The following is a 22,540-nucleotide window of genomic DNA, read 5'->3' as shown; positions in this document are numbered from 1 at the left end:
TAGATTCTGGAAATCGGGAGTGAGGTTTTGTCAGAAGCTGCAGGTTTTGAAGTCACAGATTTAGATTAGTTTAACTCCTGGTCATGCATGAGATGGTCCAGTTTCTGAGAGACCTTAAATCTTAATCTAAAAATAAGGATAATTTCTTTGATGCATGTGGAACCCAGTGAAAGTATTTTTCTTCTGTGAATCCTGGAATAGGGCGATAGTAGTGAAATGGGCTAAGATTTTTTAATTAATTTTTTTAGTAGTGTTATTTGATAAATATCGGAAGTCCTCCAAAACAGACTATTTTTCTTAACAAACAAGTATTTGGTAATATGGAAGAAGTGTATCAGGATTAGTAGCAACTCCTCAAGGGAGTCCAAGCAGAGTTGTACTTTGTACCTGGTAGATGCTCAGTCAGGATTTGTGTCCGTGTTTGCGATGAGAAGAGCACAACATGTAACAACTGTAACTAATTCCGCACAACAGAGGTCTCAGAAGTGCTACTCTGAAAAACTCCCTAGCACCTGTTTAATTAATACAAGGGAACAACATAATTGGGGGATTTTCACTTCACAGAATCTGTTCAATTCTTCATTTCCCTTGTATCAGAAAACTGTCATTATAAATCAGTCTGAGAGTTGAACTATTCACTCTTCTCATTATTGCATTTTGTATTTGCAACAAAAAGCTGTCAGTGAAGGATGTGGTTAGGTTAAAAATGGATTTTTTTTTTTTTAACTGAAGGGCAAGGCCACATACCTAGGAATTCAAAAAAGGTAGCAAACCATTTTGCTGTCTTTTGTTTTCCATAATGACTCATTGCTGCAAGAGTTGTTTGGTTTTACCAGTCCAGCTACACAGAGTGGAGGAACCATGCAAAACCAAGTCTAGTCCAGGAATTAATGCTGATCCCTGGACTCAGTGACATCACATTGATATTCTCCCAATGATCCAGGTTCATATATGTTTCTTTGTAAAGATTACTTCATTATTAAGAATAAATATGGTTAATTTTTAATGAAAATTTAAGCTACATATAAAAGAATAAAGAATTTTTAAAACTCACCTGTGCCTTATTAGGGCATTGTTTTTTTGTTTTGTTTTGTTTTGTTTTAGAGGGAACACAAGCAGAGGGAGTGGGAGAGGGGGAAGCAGGTTTCCCGCTGAGCAGGGAGCCTGACGTGGGGCTCGATCCCAGGACCCTGGGACCACGACGTGAGCCGAAGGCAGACGCTTAACGACTGAGCCACCCAGGCACCCCTTATTAGGGCATTGTTAAGAGAACACATAAAGTAAAAATAGGGATGAGTGTCATTCTTTTGAAATACTGTTTTCCTCCTTCAGTGCATAGCCAAATACTACTCATCCTTCCTGTCTGAGCTTAAATACTCTCTTTTTCTCCTTACCAACCTTGGCTCCTCTTGTTAATGTTAGTGTGTTCCAAGAGAGCTTGTATACTCAACACACAAAATGGAAGAAAGGTGGAGAGCTACCCCAGGTAAGCCATGGTGTGTTTGAAATGTCTGATAAACAACAGATTTGAAATCTATGGTTGGACACATTAGTTTGTAGCTCAGTGGCAAGATCAGGCCTGGAAATCAGGCTAGTGATCTGGGTAGAAATCACCAAATCTAAGAAAGTAGGTAGGAGAGAACTCTGGGGCTGAGCACCATTAAGATGTTGCACAGAGGCCAAGCCTGCATAGAGGATGGAAAAAGCATGGCTGGTGATGTCTCGATACCCCAGCGGGAAGGTGCACCAATTCTGTTAAGTCTGAAGAGAAGTCAAGAGAAGGTAACAGAGAATGATTTCCTCCTCCTCTGCCTGCTTGCCTCTAACTTATCCCTTTGACTCTGATGAATACCACTTCCTCCAGCAAGTCTTGTGTTACGATTCCTTGACTAGGTCAGTCTCTCCCCATACCTTCTGCTTTCCCTAAAATCCCTCCTGTACTTTTGCTATTGCTAGACCAGACACCTGTCTCCTTTCTCGGACTGTATACTCCTGGAGGGTGAGGGCCACGCATTCCTTGGTTATCATGTTTCCGGGACTTGGCCCAGCAAATGCCACACAGTAGGTGCTAAGAAGTATTTGCTGAATGAATGAATACTGAAGGAACTAGACATCTTACGTTTTCTTTTGTTTCCAAGTCGAGGGAATATATAAAACTGTCCTCTTCCCCAGTTAATTTTTTGTTATTGTTTTGAAGCATCAGGGCCTGGCACTCCCTTTGCCTGGGATAATTTGCATTTCCCATGGTCCCTTTCCTCTCCTTTTACCTCTTTCAGGCAGCGTACTTTGACTAGCTCTCTGCACATCTTGAAGAAAGCCCTGATTTTTTGCTTACAGGATAACCTGTGGGCCTTATCTATATTATTCTTTGTGTTACTTTTCTCTATTTATGGAGTCTCAAAGTGGTAAAGTAGAAAGAGGCCTAGAATAAGAACTAAGAAGTACAGGCTCTAGTTTGAGCTCTGCCAGCAACCAGCTGGGAGTCAGGGGTCTGGACCTGCTAGTTACTTCCTCTGTGAATATCTGTAACAGTGTCTTCTACTTTCTTAAAAGGTCTGTATCTTTTTATTTTTCTCATTCATATTTCAGCCTCTGTTGAGTGTTCTCTACCATACTTAGCCCCAGAAGAACATTTTAAATATACTTATGGGAATATATTCAAGAAATAGGATTTATATTTTGCCTGGCTTTATAAATTTATAAAACTAGAAAGTATCTTCAGGGTTGGTGATGCCAAACTCTCATGCCAGGTATACATTTCTTTTTTTTTTTTCTTTAAAGATTTTATTTACTTGACAGATAGCAAGAGTAGGAACACAAGCAGGGGGAGTGGGAGAGGGAGAAGCAGGCTTCCCGCCGAGCAGGGAGCCAGTTGTGGGGCTCGATCCCAGGACCCTGGGATCATGATGCTTAACCCTCCTGACTGAGCCACCCAGTTACCCCATATGTATACATTTCTTATGATCCTTTTAATGTGCTCTGAAATTGAGTTTGCTAGTATTTTGTTGCAGATTTTTGCATTTATGTTCATCAGGGATATGTGCCTGAAGTTTTCTTGTAGTGTCTGTCTGGCTTTGGTGTCAAGTTATTGCCAACTTTGTAAAATAAATTTGGAAGTGTTTCCTCTTTTACAATTCTTTTTTTTTTTTTAAGATTTTATTTATTTGTCAGAGAGAGGGAACACAAGCAGGGGGAGCGGCAGAGGGAGAAGGAGAAGCAGATGCCCTACTGAGCAAGGAGCCCAACATGGGACTCCATCCCAGGACCTGGGATCATGATCTGAGCCGAAGGCAGACATTTAACTGACTGAGCCACCCAGGAGTCCCCTCTTTTTCAATTCTTGAACAAGTTTGAGAAGGATGGGCATTCATTCTTTATTAAATATTTGGTAGAATTTGGCAACAAAGCCACCTAGTTCTGGATTTTTTGTTTTTGGGAGACTTTTGATTACTGATTCAATCTTCTAGTTTGTTATTGGGCTGTTCAGATTTTCTGTTTCTTCATGGTTCAGTCTTAATAGGTATTCTTTTGATTCTATTCTTTTGATTCTTTCTAGGAATTTATCAGTTTCTTCTAGGTTATCCGATTCGTTGGCATACAGTTGTTCATAATCTCTTACGATTCTTTTTACTTCTGTGGCATTGGTTATAATGTCTTCTTTCATTTCTGATATTTGAGTCTTTTCTTAGTCAAGAGTTCGTCAATTCTGTTTATCTTTTCAAGAAACCAACTATAGTTTCATTGATCTTCTTCTATTCTCTATTTTGGCTCTAATGTTATTTCCTTCCTTACGCTAACTATTGGCTTAATATGTACACATTTTCTTAATAAGGTGTTTAACACTCATAAGGTGCTTCTTGAATATTCTCAGTGATAGGAGGGTCATGATTTTACTTTTTTCTTGTCACTAAGAAAAATTTCCAAAGGATTCAATTATCAAAAATCTTATTAATATATATTAAAAATTCAAATATATTTAAAATGAATGTATTTTATTAGCTCTAAATAGTAACCATTAATGTCTAATGCAATTTATGGTTGATGGTAACTCATTTGATTTTCTAACAATTTCTATGTTCATTTTCATTAATAAATTTTAACTCCTTTCCCCAAATATTTTATGTTAACTAGAATAACTTTAAAATAATCATACCACATTAGGGCGCCTGGGTGGCTCAGATGGTTAAGCGTCTGCCTTTGGCTCAGGTCATGATCCCAGGGTCCTGGGATCGAGTCCCACATCGGGCTTCCTGTTCCTTGGGAGCCTGGTTCTCCCTCTGCCTCTCTCCCTCTCTCTCTCTGTCTCTCATGAATAAATAAATAAAATCTTAAAAAAAAATCATACCACATTAATAAAATACATATTTCATTGAAATGTTAAGAAAATTAGAGTTTCAAAAGAAATGCATATTAAAGGGTTTACATACTTCTCATGTGAGATATGCAGCCTGTTAAAAAGAAAACCACAGGCCCAAAATGGACTCACTTGTGTTAAGGCCCCACATCAGTAAACCAAGACTTAATACCTAACCTAATCACAGTTTCAACCCCTGCAGAATTGTAAACTTTATCCAGCCTAACTGGAATGTCCTGGTCAATACTAGGAGGACAAACTTGCCTAAAGTAATGCTTTGTTTTTGCTAAGAATTTCCTTTTTCTGCTCCTTCTCTCTTTAAAAACCTTTCCTCTTCTGCAGCTTGATCAAAGAGCTTCCCTCTAGATGGGATGCTGCCCAATTTATGAATCACTTACTCAAGCTAATGAAATCTTCAAATTTTGTTTTTTAACAAACTTGACATGGGAACTTGATATGTTACGGAACCTGGACTGGATCGCCTGATGGAAGAATCAAGCGGCACTCGGAGATCTTGGAGGATAGGAGGTTTATTTAACACCGGTGGGCTCAGAGGAGAGTGGTCTCCAAAGGTCTGAGCCCCGAGCACAAACAAAGGGGGTAATTTATACACTGCTACCTCCACATACTTGGCACTTCTGGTGCGTGCATGAAGCGGGGCAGGAAAAGAACCCGGACTGGCGCGTGCGGGAAGCAGAGCAGGGAGGAGAACCCGGAAGAGCCCCAGGGCAAGGACTGGAACTCTCTCACTGGCTCGGTTGGCCATCTCAGGACACAGATTGCCCTTATCAGATAAACTATGAAATGGCAAAAATAGAGTTGCTACGCCATTAAAGCTCTTCCAGGGAGTTTTTCCTTTTAGCATACTGTGTTCTAATAAAATCGTGTTCATTGGTCAGTGGTCCATGCCAGTGATCTTTGTATAGCCTTTAATAACTTACAAAGATGAAATTGTTTTTGAGGTTTCACAACTTGAGAAAACCTGTTTCATGAGAAGTACCTAAGCACGCAAGGATAGATTTAAAGATTTCAGACCTTGAAAGAGATTGATGTTTACCTTTTCCTTATGACAATTTAGGGAGGCCGGTAAGCTAAGGAAGTTAGTCAAGACAACACAGCCATTAGCGTCAGGGACATAAGTGGAGGCCAGCACTCCGAAATCCAGTGTTTGCTCTGCTTCACTATCTACATGAGGTGAGAGATCTAAATGTAAAAATAAGGCTTGTGTAGGTCTTCCCAGCAGGATTCAGCAAACTAAAGCCCATAGGTCAAATTTGGTCTGTTTTGTACATACAGTTGTAGCACAGACATTGTTATATATTATTTATGGCTTCTTTCCTGCTACTCGGACAGAGTTGAGTATAGTTGACCCTTGAACAATGGGGGGGGGGGGGGCGCGGTTAGGGCTGCCAAAACCTCCACACAGTCAAAAACCCATGTATAAATTTTGGCTCCCCAAAAGGTTAACTATTAGTAGCCTACTGTTGACTGGGAGCCTTACCAATAATATAAACTGTTAATACATGTTTGGTATATGTATTATATACTGTGTTCTTACAATAAAGTAAGCTACAGAAAAATGTTATTAAGAAAATCATAAGAGAAAATACACTTACAGTACTGGACTGTATTTATTGGAAAAAAAAATCTGTGTGTTTTAAGCGGAGTCGTGTAGTTCAAACCCCTTTAGTTTTGTTTTTGCTCTGTACCCTCTACAAGGCTCTGTCCTCCATGGCTCTCCCTTGTAGTATTCTGTACCTCCCTGTATTTTTATTCTTCCCAGTAGAATTATAACAGACTTCAGTCATACAGAATCCTGTATTTAAGGAAAGAGCTGATAAATTAATTCAGTCTAAGACATTAATGACAAATCTGAATATGCTATATACAATTGAGTCTATTCTCATTTTAACAGACAATTTCTAAAGCCAAGTAAATTAGTCTTAGGTGCTTGAATTAATGGCCTTGTGGCAGGCCTTTCAAAGTAGGTCTTACGGTCAAAGATACCTTCTTTGGATAACCTAAGTCATTTCCTATTTTGGCCATATTTATAGGTAAGGGAGCTTTGTAATATAAGTCAGATTCTTAGTTTCAGCATTGAATCTTTGCTTATTAGATATGTTTTCAAACTGGGATCTTTCCCTGCTAACACCATAAGCTCCTTTTTAAAACACTTTCACTTTTGTTTTTTGCCAAATACTTCAACTAATATTGCCCCAGAATGGTAATAGATCAGCAGTTCTACTGAACATCTTTGGACTCTCCTGGAAACTGATATTACTGCATTTCACTGCCTATTAAATAGACCTATTAGCTAACGTTAGCAACTTTTCTCCCTTCCTTGCTGTGTCAGGGAAAATTAGGCCCTGAAAAATGGTTGAAATATAATGCCTGTGGCCAGCCTTGTCCCAGCTGAATTTTCCACAGTGATAACCAGTAACCCATGAATATGGCATAGTTTAAAGACTTCCAAGGAAATCACCTCATCTAATCTAATGGAGGGAGTGGGTTTTGCCTTGGAAAGAGAAGATTTGACAAATTTTCATTTCTTGCATGGTTCCTCTGTTGCCCCCTTCCCTTTCTCCAAAGGGATGAACCAGGCATAGGCTCTGACATGGTGGGTTGGTTTGGGGAAGCTGATTTTGCTGGTGACGGAGTGGCTTAAATAGGGAAAGCTTGGAAATAATCAACAGTGTCCTGGGAAGCACTGAAATTCAGAAATAGATAAGTGGACTTCTTAGCACATGGGGAGCCAAGCCAAGAACATTTGGAGCCAGTTTTACATTGTAATTGGTTAAGGAGAAAAAAAAAAAAAAAGGGGAAAAGCCAAGAAAATTCATAGGACTAGAGGCGAAAGGACAAATATTTGTTTTTCACTGACTGTTGGTTTGTGATTTCGCCTAACTGAAATGCCCAGGACTAAATCTTGTATGACCTTAAACATGTTCCTGGAGAAATCTTCAAATTTCTCCAAATGTGACTGTAGAACTCTGTGTGCGTGTGTGCGTGCGTGTGTGCGTGCACATGTGTGTGTCGGGGAGTGCCATGGTAGTAGTGCAGGTGTACAAGACTGGGTGAGAAAAACAACATCAAAGGAACTTTATTGTGACCAGATTTTTCAGCAGGATTCTAAAGAAGTGATTTTTTTTGTGTCTGCTGGTTATCTGCATTTAGGAAAGAAGGTCATATTAGTTAAGAAACAAATAGCTTTGGAGCACCTGGGTGACTCAGTTGGTTAGGTGTCCAACTCTTGATTTTGGCTCAGGTCATGATTGCAGGGTTGTGAGATCGAGCCCTGCATCCAGCTCCATGCTCAGCGGGTTGTCTGCTTGAGATTGTCTCTCTCCCTCTCCCCCTCAAATAAAATAAATCCTTAAAAAAAAAATAATAGCTTTAAATCAAAGATTTGCTTAATTATGAGGTGATGGTCAAATAGATAATGGATATTTTAGGTGGATCATAGCCTATCTTTGCATCCTGATTAGTTGCCTGAAAATTAGTTGCCTGGAAAAATAATGGCCAATTTTCAAAATCATGACCCTCCAGTATGATAAAAACCAGAAAAGACGCAATTAACCCAGAAAACAAAGATTTAAAACTTAGAAATTGTCAGTGATTACTTAGGTTGAAGTCATTCCAATGTCAACTGATTTAACAATCGTTCATAAATGAAGCAATTTATACTATGTAGTAAATGTCCAGGGAGAAATCTGGTCTTTCTGATTGATTGAAGCATTACAGAAACTTCCAATTTAGGATTTTAGAGATGCAGGGATTTGAATGGTTACCAATATAAGAAAGATCTGTCCTACTTCTCAGCCACTTAGCTGTTAGTTTGACTCTTGAACTGAAGGGGATTGTATTTGTTTGTGAAATGAATCATCCCACTGTTAAACAGTTCAAAAAATCACACGGTAGATGTTCCTCCTAATGTCTTCACATCTGTGAATTTGGCCCCCTGACAGGAATTGTGATTGCAGTGACCAAGACCCTTGATCAGCAGTCACAAGTTCAGGCTGACATTCTGGCTCTTCGATTCACTAGCTTTGCTCCCTTGTAACCCTAATTACCTTTTATCTGTTTCCTCCTGAATGAAAATTGGAACAAAACCCATTTTTAGCTGAGGGGGCTGTTATGAGGTTTTAAAAAATACCATGAAAGTGGCTTGAAAATCAGCAAGTGTTAAACACAAAGTATTCTTGCTCATGCTAATGGACTTACATAAATTAAGCCTATAATCTCTTTTACATTCACAATGTGACTGATTTGTAGTAAGCCACTGATCATAAGATTATGTTCTTAAGGCTCACGAATCACCCAATACAGAAGCAGTTTAGGATTCTCCTGTGGTTTAATTACAAGCTCACAAAATCTGTAATTTGCAGAATTTTGCCCCTTTTTTTTCCTCTTTAATGTATCAGGTGCCTAGGCAGCTCAGTCATCTGACTCTTGATTTCGGCTCAGGTCATTATCTCAGGGTCTTCAGATCAAGCCCTGCCTTGGACTCCATGCTCAGCAGGGAATCTGCTAGATACTCTCTCTCCCTCTCCCTCTGCCCCTCCCCCTGCTCGCTCGCTCTCTTTCCTTTTCTTTCCTTTTCTTTTCTTTTTTTCTTTCTTTCTTTCTTTCTTTCTTTCTTTCTTTCTTTTCTTTTCTTTTCTTTCTCTTTTTCTTTCTTTCTCTCTCTCTTTCTCTCTTTTTCTCTCTTTCCCTCCCTCTCCCTCTCTCTCTCAAATAAGTAAATCTTTTAAAAAAATAAATATATTATTTGCAATCTCTATTTACCTGACAGTGCCCCTATTCTTCATGATCTCTCAGAGTTAAGGATACAAACTTTTAATTATAAGATGAATAAGTTCTGGTAGTCTACTATCAAGCATAGTGATTGTAGTTAACAGTGTTACATTGTGTCCCTGAAATTTGCTAAGTTAGTAGATCTTTAAGTGTTCTTACCACACACACCCAAATGGTAACTATGTGAGCTGATGGAGGTGTTAATAAGCTTGATTGTGGTAATCATTTCATAATATGTATGTTTATCAACTCATCATGTTTAGATACTAAATATTTTTATTTGTCAATTATATTTCTATAAGGCTGGGAGGGGAATAGCTCTACTATTACATCCACTATTTGAGAGATTTGTCATTTTTAAGGGAACCAGACCTTCTTTTATGTTATAAATTTAAGATTTCAAGAATCATTTTAAAGCCAAAGTTCAATTAAGTGGGGAAGTACAAGAGAGGACACAATTCAAACTCTTAAAATAATTTCAATGTTCATCTGAAATTTTTTCTTCTATATTGAAACAGAAATAAAATAGGGACTGTCCTGCTTTGCCTTCTCTGTGACTTCTGAAAACTTGGTACTGAGAGACCATGGGTTAAAGGGAATATTAAAAAAAAAAAGTTTCCATAGTGTTGATAGTGTTTGCCTTATCCATATCAGTCAACTGAAATCTTCAATTTGATACTCTTTATCACTCAGAGAAGTGACTTAGTATCTCCCAGGGGCCAGGGATGATATCTGACTATAGTGGCTGCTTCTATGACTCAGGTGCCTTTTCCCTGCCTGGTTTTAACACAGATATTCTCTTCAAGACAGGGAGAAGTGAACAGCATTGAACTAACATGGAGATAGATCAAGAAACTGATCACATAGGGTATTATAAGGCAAATGGTTGTTTTGAAGGGTATTATGGCTCTATTTCCAAGGATGCAGTATTTTACAAATACTTAATCTCTGTAACTCCCACAAGGACACTGTTAGTGTTATAGTATCCAATTTATTGATAAACTGAGACCCAGAGGAATTGAGAGACCTTGACTGAGCAAGGAAGTGGCAGATCTGGGTCTCAAACTTAGGTCTTGTGACCTACAAATCTCCAACTCATCTAACTCCACTGTTGACTAAAATACATACTGCGCCGGGTTATAGCTCACATTGCTGTTACTACGTTTAAAAATTTCTGGCATTATTTAGTTCTTATTTATGGCCTCCCAAACTTGAGTATAACAACCATGCTTGATACTTATCTTTCCCAAACCACCTAATATGCCCCCTTATTAAAAACAAAAAGTTAAAATGCTAAAATAGTTGTAATTAAATCATAGTTATTGCTCACTAGCATCAGTTGCTATTTATTTTTTTAATTAACATATAATGTATTATTTGTTTCAGGGATACAGGTCTGTGATTCATCAGTCTTACACAATTCACAGTGCTCACATACCCTCCCCAGTGTGCATCACCCAGCCACCCTATCCCTCCCACCACCCTCTACTCCAGCAACCCTTAGTTTGTTTCCTAAGATTAATAGTCTCTAATGGTTTGTCTCCCTCTCTGGTTTCATCTTGTTTCATTTTTCCCTTCGTTCCCCTATGATCCTCTGCCCTGTCAAATTCCATGTATGAGTGAGATCATATGATAATTGTCTTTCTCTGATTGACTTATTTCACTTAGCGTAATACCCTCTAGTTCCATCCATGTTGTTACAAATGGCAAGATTTCAGGGTTGTTTTTTGGTGGCTGCATAATATTCCATTGTATATATATACCACTTCTTCTTTATCCATTCATCTGTTGATGGAAATCTAGGCTCTTTCCATAGTTCGGCTATTGTGGACATTGCTGCTATAAACATTGTGGTGCACGTGTCCCTTCGGATCCCTATGTTTGTATCTTTGGGGTAAATACCCAGTAGTGCAATTGCTGTGTTGTATGGTAGCTCTATTTTCAACTTTTTGAGGAACCTCCATACTGTTTTCCAGAGTGGCTGCACCAGCTTGCATTCCCACCAACAGTGTAGGAGGGTTCCCCTTTGTCCACATCCTCGTCAACATCTGTCATTTCCTGACTTGTTAATTTGAGCCATTCTGAGGGGTGTGAGGTGGTATCTCATTGAGGTTTTGATTGGTATTTCCCTGTTGCTGAGCGATGTTGAGCACTTTTTCATGTGTCTGTTGGCCATTTGGATGTCTTCTTTGGAACAATGTCTGTTCATGTCTTCTGCCCATTTCTTGATTGGATTCTTTGTTCTTTGGGTGTTGAGTTTGATGAGTTCTTTATAGGTTTTGGATACTAGCCCTTTATCTGATATGCTATTTGCAAATATCTTCTCCCATTCTGTTGCCTTTTGGTTTTGTTGACTGTTTCTTTTGCTGTGCAAAAGCTTTTTATCTTGATGAAGTCCCAATAGTTCATTTTTGCCTTGCTTCCCTTGCCTTTGGCAATGTGTCTAGGAAGAAGTTGCTGTGGCTGAGGTTGAAGAGGTTGCTGCCTGTGTTCTCCTTTAGGATTTTGATGGACTCCTGTCTCACAATGAGGTCTTTCAATCATTTGGAGTCTATTTTTGTGTGTGGTGTAAGGAAATGGTCCAGTTTCATTCTTCTGCACGTGGCTGTGCAATTTTCCCAACACCATTTGTTGAAGAGACTTTTTTCCATTGGACATTCTTTCCTGCTTTGTCAAAGATGAGTTGACCATAGAGTTGAGGGTCCATTTCTGGGCTCTCTCTTCTGTTCCATTGATCTATGTGTCTGTTTTTGTGCCAGTACCATACTATCTTGATGATGACAGCTTTGTAATAGAGCTGGAAGTCTGGAATTGTGATGCCGCCAGCTTTGCTTTTCTTTTTCAACATTCCTCTGGTTATTTGGCGTCTTTTCTGGTTCCATACAAATTTTAGGATTATTCCATTTCTTTGAAAAAAGTGGATGGTATTTTCATAGGGATTGCATTAAATGTGTAGATTGCTCTAGGTAGCATTGACATCTTCACAATATTTATTCTTCCAATCCATGAGCATGGAACGTTTTTCCATTTCTTTGTGTCTTTCTCAATTTCTTTCATGAGTGTTCTGTAGTTTCCTGGGTACAGATCCTTTGCCTCTTTGGTTGGATTTATTCCTAGGTATCTTACCGTTTTGAGTGCAATTGTAAATGGGATGGACTCCTTAATTTCTCTTTCTTCTGTCTCATTGGTGTATAGAAATGCCACTGATTTCTGTGCATTGATTTTATATCCTGCCACTTTACTGAATTCCTGTATGAGTTCTAGCAGTTTTGGGGTGGAGTCTTTTGGGTTTTCCACATAAAGTATCATATCATCTGCAAAGAGTGAGAATTTGACTTCTCCTTTGCTGATTTGGATGCCTTTTATTTCTTTTTGTTGTCTGAGTGCTGTGGTTAGGGCTTCTAGTACAATGTTGAATAGCAGTGGTGATAGTGGACATGCCTGCCGTGTTCCTGACCTTAGGGGGAAAGCTCTCAGTTTTTCCCCATTGAGAATAGAATAATATTCACTGTGGATTTTTCATAGATGGCTTTTATGATATTGAGGTATGTACCCTCTATCCCTACCCTGTGAAGAGTTTTGATCAAGAAAGGATGCTGTACTTTGTCAAATGCTTTTTCTGCATCTATTGAGGATATCATATGGTTCTTGTTCTTTTATTAATGTATCACATTGATTGATTTGTGGATGTTGAACCAACCTTGCAGCCCAGGAATAAATTCCACTTCGTCGTGGTGAGTAATCCTTTTAATGTACCGTTGGATCCTATTGGCTAGTATTTTGGTGAGAATTTTTGCATCCATGTTCATCAGGGATATTGGTCTGTAATTCTCCTTTTTGATGGGGTCTTTGTCTGGTTTTGGGATCAAGGTAATGGTGGCCTCATAAAATGAGTTTGGAAGTTTTCCTTCCATTTCTGTTTTTTTGGAACCGTTTCAGAAGAGTAGGTATTAATTCTTCTTTACGTGTTTGGTAGAATTCCCCTGGGAAGCCATCTGGCCCTGCTCTTGTTTGTTGGGAGATTTTTGATGACTGCTTCAATTTCCTTACTGGTTATGGGTCTGTTCAGGTTTTCTATTTCTTCCTAGTTCAGTTTTGGTAGTTTATATCTCTCTAGGAATGCATCCATTTCTTCCAGGTTATCTAATTTGCTGGCATATAGTTGCTCATAATATGTCCTTATAACTATCTGTATTTCTTTGGTGTTGGTTGTGATCTCTCCTCTTTCATTCATGATTTTATTTATTTGGGTCCTTTGTCTCTCTCTCCTTTTTTTTTTTTTTTAATAAATTCTGGCCAAGGGTTTAATCAATCTAATGAATTCTTTCAAAGAATGAACTCCTAGTTTTGTTAATCTGTTCTACTGTTCTTTGGGTTTCTATTTCATTGATTTCTGCTCTGATCTTTATTTCTCTTCTTCTGCTGGGTTTAGGCTTTATTTACTGTTCGTTCTCCAGCTCCTTTAGGTGTAGGGTTAGGTTGTGCATTTGAGACCTTTCTTATTTCTTGAGAAAGGCTTGTATTGCTATATACTTTCTTCTTAGGACCACCTTTGCTGCATCCCAAAGACTTTGAACAGTTGTTGTTTTCATTTTCATTTGTTCCCATGAATTTTAATTCTTCTTTAATTTCCTGGTTGACCCATTCATTCTTTAGTAGGATGCTCTTTAGCCTCCATGTATTTGAATTCTTTCCAATTTTCCTCTTGTGATTGAGTTCTAGTTTCAAAGCATTGTGGTCTGAAAATATGCAGGGAATGATTCCTATCTTTTGGTACTGGTTGAGACCTGATTTGTGACCCAGGATGTGATTTCTTCTGGAGAATGTTCCATGTGCACTAGAGAACATTGTGTTTTCTGTTGCTTTGGGATAGAATGTTCTGAATATATCTGTGAAGTCCATCTGGTCCAGTGTGTCATTTAAAGCCTTTATTTCCTTGTTGATCTTTTGCTTAGGTGATATGTCCATCTCAGTGAGGGGGATGTTAAAGTCCCCTACTATTACTGTATTATTGTTGATGTGTTTCTTTGCTTTTGTTATTAATTGGCTTATATAATTGGCTGCTCCCATGTTAGGAGCATAGATATTTACAACTGTTAGATCTTCTTGTTGGATAGACCCTTTAAATATGCTATAGTGTCCTTCCTCATCTCTTATTATAGTCTTTGGTTTAAAACCTAATTTGTCTGATATAAGGATTGCCACCCCAGCTTTTTGTTGTTGTTGTCCATTAGCATGGTAAATGGTTTTCCACCCCCTCACTTCAAACCTGGAGGTATCTTTGGGTCTAAAATGAGTCTCTTGCAGACAGCATATCGATGGGTCTTGTTTTTTTATCCAATCTGATACCCTATGTCTTTTGATTGGGGCATTTAGCCCATTTACATTCAGGGTGACTGTTGAAAGGTAGGAATTTAGTGCCATTGTATTGCCTGTAAGGTGACTGTTACTGTATATTGTCTGTGTTCCTTTCTGGTCTATGTTACTTTTAGGCTCTCTCTTTGCTTAGAGGACCCCTTTCAAGATTTCTTGTAGGGCTGGTTTGGTGTTCACAAATTCTTTTAGTTTTTGTTTGTCCTGGAAGCTTTTTCTCTCTCCTTCTATTTTCAATGACAGCCTAGCTGGATATAATATTCTTGGCTGCATATTTTTCTCGTTTAGTGCCCTGAACATATCCTGCCAGTCCTTTCTGGCCTGCCAGGTCTCTTTGGATGGGTCTGCTGCCAGTCTAATGTTTCTACCATTGTAGGTTACAGACCTCTTGTCCCAAGCTGCTTTCAGGATTTTCTCTTTGTCTCTGAGACTTGTAAGTTTTACTATTAGATGCCGGGTGTTGACCTATTGTTATTGATTTTTGAGGGGGTTCTCTGTGCCTCTTGGATTTTGATGCCTGTTTCCTTCCCCAAATTAGGGAAGTTGTCTGCTGTAATTTGCTCCAGTATACCTTCTGCCCCTCTCTTTCTTCTTCTTCTGGGATCCCAATTATTCTAATATTGTTTCATCTTATGGTATCACTTATCTCTCGAATTCTCCCCTTGTGATCCAGTAGTTGTTTATCTCTCTTTTTCTCAGCTTCTTTATTCTCCATCATTTGATCTTCTATATCACTAATTCTCTCTTTTGCCTCAATTATCCTAGCAGTTAGAGCCTCCATTTTTTATTGTACCTCATTAATAGCCTTTTTGATTTCGAATTGGTTAGATCTTAGTTCTTTTATTTCTCCAGAAAGGGATTCTCTAGTATCTTCTATATTTTTTCCAAACACAGCTAGTATCTTTATAATCATCATTCTGAACTCTAGTTCCAGCATCTTACTAATGTCCATATTGATTAGGTCCTTGGCAGTCAGTACTGCCTCTTGTTCTTTTTTTTTTTTTTTTGAGGTCAGTTTTTCCATTTTGTCATTTTGTCCAGAAAAGAATAGATGAATGAGAGAACAAAATGCTAACAGGGTGACAATGACCCCAGAAAAATATACACTTCCAGAAAGTGGTTGCTTTTCTGTTCATAGAGTTGTTGCTATTCTTTTCTTCAATCTCCTGTTGAGTTTATAGGTGTTCAGAATGGTTTGATAACTATCTAGCTGAATTCCTGGGACCAGACAAAATTTAGGTCTCCTACTCCTCCACCGTCTTGCTCCTCCAGTAAATCCATCAGTTGCTATTTAACAGAGATCATGATATATGTATTTTGACAGGTAAGAGAGGTATAAATCCAAAGCAGGGAACATGAAGAGAAATAATATGCAGTTCTGAGAATTTTGAGGTTAAATTCATAAGGGGAGCTGAGGTTGGGCTCCTGGAGGAACCCCTGAAGAAGAAAGACCAGGCCAATGATATGAGAGTATCTGAGGGAGAAGTGACCCTTTACAGTAATTTTACCATCTGGCCAGTAGACCTTAAGCACAGAGAATTTCAGAGGAACTGAAGGAAAGAGTCCCTTTGAAGATCTTGTCACTTCCGCTGATCTTGTTACTTATTCCCCATGAGCCCTCTTTGCTGCCAAATCTTTGACTTAGGGGATGTCATGCTGGTTTTACCAGAAGAGACACCGCTCTTCTTCCTTTCATCCCTCTTGCCTTCCCTCTCTTTGGGGGAAGTCAATGAAAATGACTGTAATCTTTTTTTAAGATTTTATTTTAGAGAGAAACAGAGATAGCAAGAGAGAGCACGAGCTGGGAAGAGAGATTAGAAGCAGACTCCCCACTGAACAGGGAGCCCGGATGTGGGTGCATCCCAGGACTCTGGGATCATGACCTGAGCCCAAGGCAGACACTTAACTGCCTGAGCCACCCAGGTGCCCCTGAAAATGACTGTAATCTTTAAAGTATGTCTAATTATGAAAATAACATATACTTAGAAATCACAGAAAATACAACCAAATTAAAAAATATAAAGAGGAAAATAAAACTCTCTCAAATGAATTGTAAGAAATAACCTCCTTTCAGGCACCTGGGTGGCTCAGTTGGTTAAGCGACTGCCTTTGGCTCAGGTCATGATTCCAGGGTCCTGGGATCGAGTCCCACATCAGGCTTCCCCTGCTCTGCAGGGAGCCTGCTTCTCCCTCTGCCTCTGCCTGCCACTCCCCCTGCTTGTGCGCTATCTCTCTCTCTCTCTGTCAAATAAATAAATAAAATCTTTAAAAAAAATAACCTTTCATATTACATAGCCTTTCAAACTTTTTATCTGTGTATAAATGTAACAGGGTAGATTATAATACTGTTTTATCAACCTCTGTGTTAACTTATTAGCATCACTTCTAAGAGTTGCAGAAGACACCATTGCATACTAAAGCCCATATTTAAAACCGATTCCTAAAAAAAACCAAAAACCAATTCCTCATTGGTGGGCATTTAGTTTGTTGTAATGAACATGTTTGTACAAACATCTTTGTCAGTCAGTGTGATTATTTTCAATGGATAAATTCAGAGAAATGTAATTTCTGGGTCAAAAGAAATACAAATTTTGAATGCTTTTCAAACAATTTTAAAAGTTTCCTTGAGAAGTCTGTTAACAGGAACATCTTTCTATTCTCTCCAATATAGTTTATTATCAAACTTCTTAGTTTTTTCATAAGAGTCCAAAAGAATGGTTCAATCTGAATTTATTTAATTACTTGTAAAGTTGATTATTTTGAGAGTAGAGATGGGACATTTTTTTTGTGTGTGTGAATTTTCTATTCATGTTCCTGCTGTAGTAATTATATTTTTTCCTGATTAGAAATATACTATATAAATATTTATGGCTGGATAATGTTTGGAGATATAAATTTCATTTTGTTTTTCTTGCATTTTCTTGCCACTTCTCCACCTATACCCCCCATTCTGTTCTCTCTCCATTTAAGCAGGTGTATGACTGTGCTCTGTTGCCTTAGGGGAGATAGGAAGTATAGAAAACAGAAGTAGCCTGTAAGAAATTCTGGTTTCTCTTCCATCTCCCCCACCTCAAATCCTTAGACTCGTCAAGGAATGCAAGATTTGAAAAAAACTGGCTGAGAGCCCAGGAGAAGTGGGAAGGAGATAGCGTTTTCCCCTTGACCAAAAAGCACTTCTGTCTGGGGAAATAGCCATATTTGATTTGACAATCAAATGTTTATATCTGTATTTATGAGTTAGTGTAACTAATTTTGGTAGCTAAGTTTACGAGAAATAGCTCTTTTATTGGTATCTCCAACATAAACAGATCTCAGAAGTGTGTTACATTATTTACAACCACTGCCATTATTTGTTTAACTTGGCTGACCATGAAGTTAATTATGGCATGTGGTTGTTGGGAGATAGGGTGATGTGTGGAAAGGACACCCTCAGGACATCAGAAAGGTTATCTACGATCTGTTTCCATCTCTGCCACTCATTGACCTTGGACAATCGTGGAACTTCTCAAAACTTTTCTCCTTATGTGAGAGATTCAACCAGTAACACCAACAGGAGAAAACCAATTCAGATTCCTTGTAATCTGTCATGTCACTTATTAGACATTGAATGCCTGCTCTACCAGACACTGTTGTAGACACAGAAGCTAGGAGAAAGAAAGAAACCCCTTCTCTGCCTTCAGGGAATGTAGGCATACACACAGGGAATTAGAACACACTGTAAAACTCATCATTTTATAGAATCTATATTTTATATGCTTTATATGAAATACATAGCATAATTTCGCAGCAATATTATTCAATGCTCTAATTGAGATGCAAACAAAGAATTGTAGAAGAGCAAGAAAACCAATAACTGTTTATGGATTATATTATCTCTCTAAAACAAATGGTTTAGTACTACTGGATTTTTTTTTTTTTTTAAAAATAATTCTTATTCAGTGCTTGGTGATCCAACCTGCAGACAGTTTCTGTTCACGGAACCGGCACAGTAAGGGGAACCTCAAAATGAGAAAAGTATCTGGTCATAATTTAATATTAGATAGCACAAATGAAAGGAAAAGAGTAACCATAAAGGATAAACTGAGAGTTTAGTTGGACTTCCTCACATTTAATCTTATAATTTAGAATCTTTTTACTTTGAATGATTGATGATGGGGGCACCAAAGGGCTTTACCCAGCCACACTGATTGCAGGAGCCTTGATTTAGTGGCAGTTTGACTATCAAAGGATTGCTTACTCTGAGATATGGATCATTCCATCAGATTCCCTTGTACTTGGCATTTTATTCATGCATTCCCACTATAAAGCTACCAGTTGTGGACAAAGAGGAAGAAACCAAACAAACCCAATTTGGAAACTCCTAGCAAGAGTTGTCTGGCAAGCAGCCGTTCAAATGAAGCCTTTCCTTGGCCTCACCTCTATATTCATGTAAGTAGTTAAGAGTTGGCCTTATATCTAAAGTTCATTTGGGAACCTTCATTTCATTAGACTTATTGTCAATATCTCCAGTCTCCCCATTTTCAAATTGAGAGTCTAAATAACTTAAGATTTTTCAAAAGTCTCCTTCTTTGTGCGGGTTTGCTAATTCTCTATTGGAAAGGTTGAAATCTGCAAGCTTGGTGACTTATATGCATTTGAAAAATCAATTTAAAAAAAAGGTACCTCCTGCCAGCCACGGCAACTGCAGATGAGTTGAAATCCTTTCAATTTCTCTTGCTATTCAAAATGGGTCTCTAGTGTTTTTGCACTTTAGCCAAAAGCTTTTAGGCTTAGTATAAAGCCTTCGGAGTGACAGAATAAAATGTATGTGCATTTTCTCATCACATATCCTCAAGCCAGATTTTCCATGTTTAAAAAGAAAATAATAAAAATGAAAGACTTAAGAAAGTCCTGGTCACATGCAGTCAAAATAACATTTTACTCAGTTAACATTCTCTAAGCTGAATATGTGACTGAATGCTATGGTACACAAGTAGTTTCTTATATTTAGCATCAAAAGAGAGTCGATGGTCTATATTAGTTTGAGCACTCTCTTTAGCAAATGTACAGAGTTTTAAGAACATATCTAGGAAAGGTGGGCATGTTTAAGATTTCTGCCCATTGTATGGCAGTATTAGATTTTCATTCTTTTCAGGATGGTGCTTAACTCTGTTTTCTTGAATACAAAAAATGGAAGATAGACAGGCTTGAATCAAGTCTGTGCCTGTGCATCAGTCAGGATGATGGGTGGCAGAAACAAGAAGTAATGGCTGTGCCCAGGGTCACGTGGCACCGAGCATATATTACATATCTTATTTAATCTTTATTACACTCACAGATGTTGGCAGTTACCATTATTTTATGGATAGGAAGACCATAGCTTAAAAATGTTACTTGCAAAGATGATGTAGCAAACACATGGCTACATATTTAATCCCAAATTTAGATTACTCAGAAGCCTAGGTGCTCCATGCCCCTCATAGCAGGAGCTCAGAAAAAAGGAAATTCCTCTCCCTGCCACATCCCTCACAGAATGGCCATCTGATTATTCTGCTAGCTTAATGGAAAGTGTGCCAGATTTAGAATCAAAGGAACTTGGTCCAGGTCTGGGCCTTGACCTCACTGCTGACTATCCCCATGATCCTGGTCAAGTAGGACTTCTCATCTGCTTAGTTCAGTGCTTAGAAAGTGAGATCAGTCATTCTGCTGCCCTCAAGCATCTAAGAGTGAGGTCTGCTCTTTTTCTTAAGTTTTAATATTAGGACTTGCCTACTCAAAGGTCATTTCAGGATCAAACTGGCCTTGCCTTATCTGGGAAAGGGCTTTGTAAACTATAAAGTACTTTGTTGCTCTAAGGATTGCTTTTTAAAAGCTGATAGCTTCATGTTTTTTCCTCTGCTTTAAGGCACGGAAGACATTTAAGTTAAAATGTTAAATGGGAGTGGTAAACCTACTGAGCTACCAATAACATCAACAATCAAGCATAATCCATCACTAGATTAGTTTTCTGGTCATCTACTTCAGGCTCAAAGAGAATTATTAGGGGATAGCATAGGTTTTCATTGCTTTTTTAGTATTTTTGCATTAAGAATACTCATGAAAAGGTTTTTTTAATTTTCTTATTTTATTTTATTATGTTAGTCACCATACAGTACATCATTAGTTTTTGATGTAGTGTTCCATGATTCATTGTTTGCATATAACACCCAGTGCTCCATACAGTATGTGCCCTCCTTAATACCCATCACTGGGCTAACCCAACACCCCACCCCCCACACCTCTAAAACCCTCATTTTCTTGGAGTCCATAGTCTCTCATGGTTCATCTCCCCCCTCCAATTTTGCCCCCTTCATTTTTTCCTTCCTTCTCCTTTCTCCTAATGTCCTCCATGCTATTCCTTATGTTCCACAAATTAGTGAAGCCATATGATAATTGACCTTCTCTGCTTATTTCACATGAAAAGGTTTTAGAAATAAAGTTTGGAATTAAAAATAAACTGTCATTATAAATAATTATCAATACTTATTTTTGGATGATGTATTTCAGAGAAGCCTTCTATTTATCCCTTTCCTTCTCTCTCGCTCTCTTTGGCAAGTTGTGTGTGTGTGTGTGTGTGAGAGAGAGAGAGAGAGAATATTTAATAGGGGTCATTTAATATACCCAGCTTTATATTCTGCTAATTTCACTTCATGGTATATTGAATTTTTCTATGCTGTGATTCTTTTGTCTTTCATAGCTACATAACAGTCCCCTAATTTTGGACACTAGATTATTTTCAATGTTTTACAACTCTAAATGATATTTAGTGAATATTTAATGTTTGTGATTGCCAAAAATTCTGATGATTTCTTTAGGATAGATTTCTTGGAGTAGGAAAGGATAGCTCTTCAAAGGCTCTTGATGCATAATGCTTAGGTTCACTCTAGAAAGTTTATATTAATTAATATTCATACCAACAATCAAAGGAGGAGTTTCACCTTATCCTTGTTTACACTGAATATTTTTGCAAGCCTAATCTTTTAAATAGATTAAATAGACATAAAATTACATTTTAACAAATATAATCAGAACAAGAACATAGTATAACAAAATAATTACAAAAACTGCCCATAGTTCACTGAAAGTATGCATATAGTGTTTAATGTGGGGAACCATGACTATATTGCCAACTTTTTGTTTAGTTATAGTGGAATGGCAAAAACTTGGGAATGTAATAGAAATTAGCCATATTAAACACTATACAAATACTATCTACATTGAATTTTATCATTGTGTCAAATCATAGCTGAATTGGTGAATAACACATTGCTGTGTGTTAGGTTTGATTTGTAATTCTTTGGTTACTAGTGATAGCATTTTTAATATACTTATTAGCCCTTTCTTCTCGAAAGATATCATTGTGCAGTGGTTGAGAAGGTCGTCTTTGGAGTCAGTCAGCCTGGTTTGAATCCTGGTTCTGGTACTTAGTAGGTATTTAACCTAGAGCAAGGTATTTAAAATTTCTGTCCTTGGGGCACCTGGGTGGCTCAGTCATTAAGCATCTGCCTTCAGCTCAGGTCATGATCCCAGAGTCCTGGGATCGAGCCCCGCATCAGCTCCCTGCTCCGCGGGAAGCCTGCTTCTCCTTCTCTCACTCCCCCTGCTTGTGTTCCCTCTCTCACTGTGTCTCCCTCTGTCAAATAAATAAATAAAATCTTCTAAAAAAATAAAAAATAATAAAATTTCTGTCCTTTATTTTTCTCACATAAAAAATAAGGGTGATATTAATAGTGTGTATCTCATAAAATTAAGTCATATAAGTACTTGGTATATCAACCCAACTGCATATGTATAGTAATTTTTAACAAATCGTAACTTGATTTTGCAGTGTTCTTTCTCCTATTGATAAGTAAAAAAACATTAATAAGAGCATTAGCTTTATAGTTTGTGGTTTTCCTTCTTTTGGGGAGTGGACAGTAAAAGTGAGAGGTCAGAAGGAATATGAGACTCAGAGAAATGGCACAGAAAAACACAGGTCATCTTTCTCTTTCTGCCATGGCC

The sequence above is a fragment of the Neomonachus schauinslandi genome, chromosome 6 (genome assembly GCF_002201575.2).
Source record: "Neomonachus schauinslandi chromosome 6, ASM220157v2, whole genome shotgun sequence".
NCBI lineage: Eukaryota > Metazoa > Chordata > Mammalia > Carnivora > Phocidae > Neomonachus > Neomonachus schauinslandi.
This window is presented reverse-complemented; position numbering follows the sequence as displayed.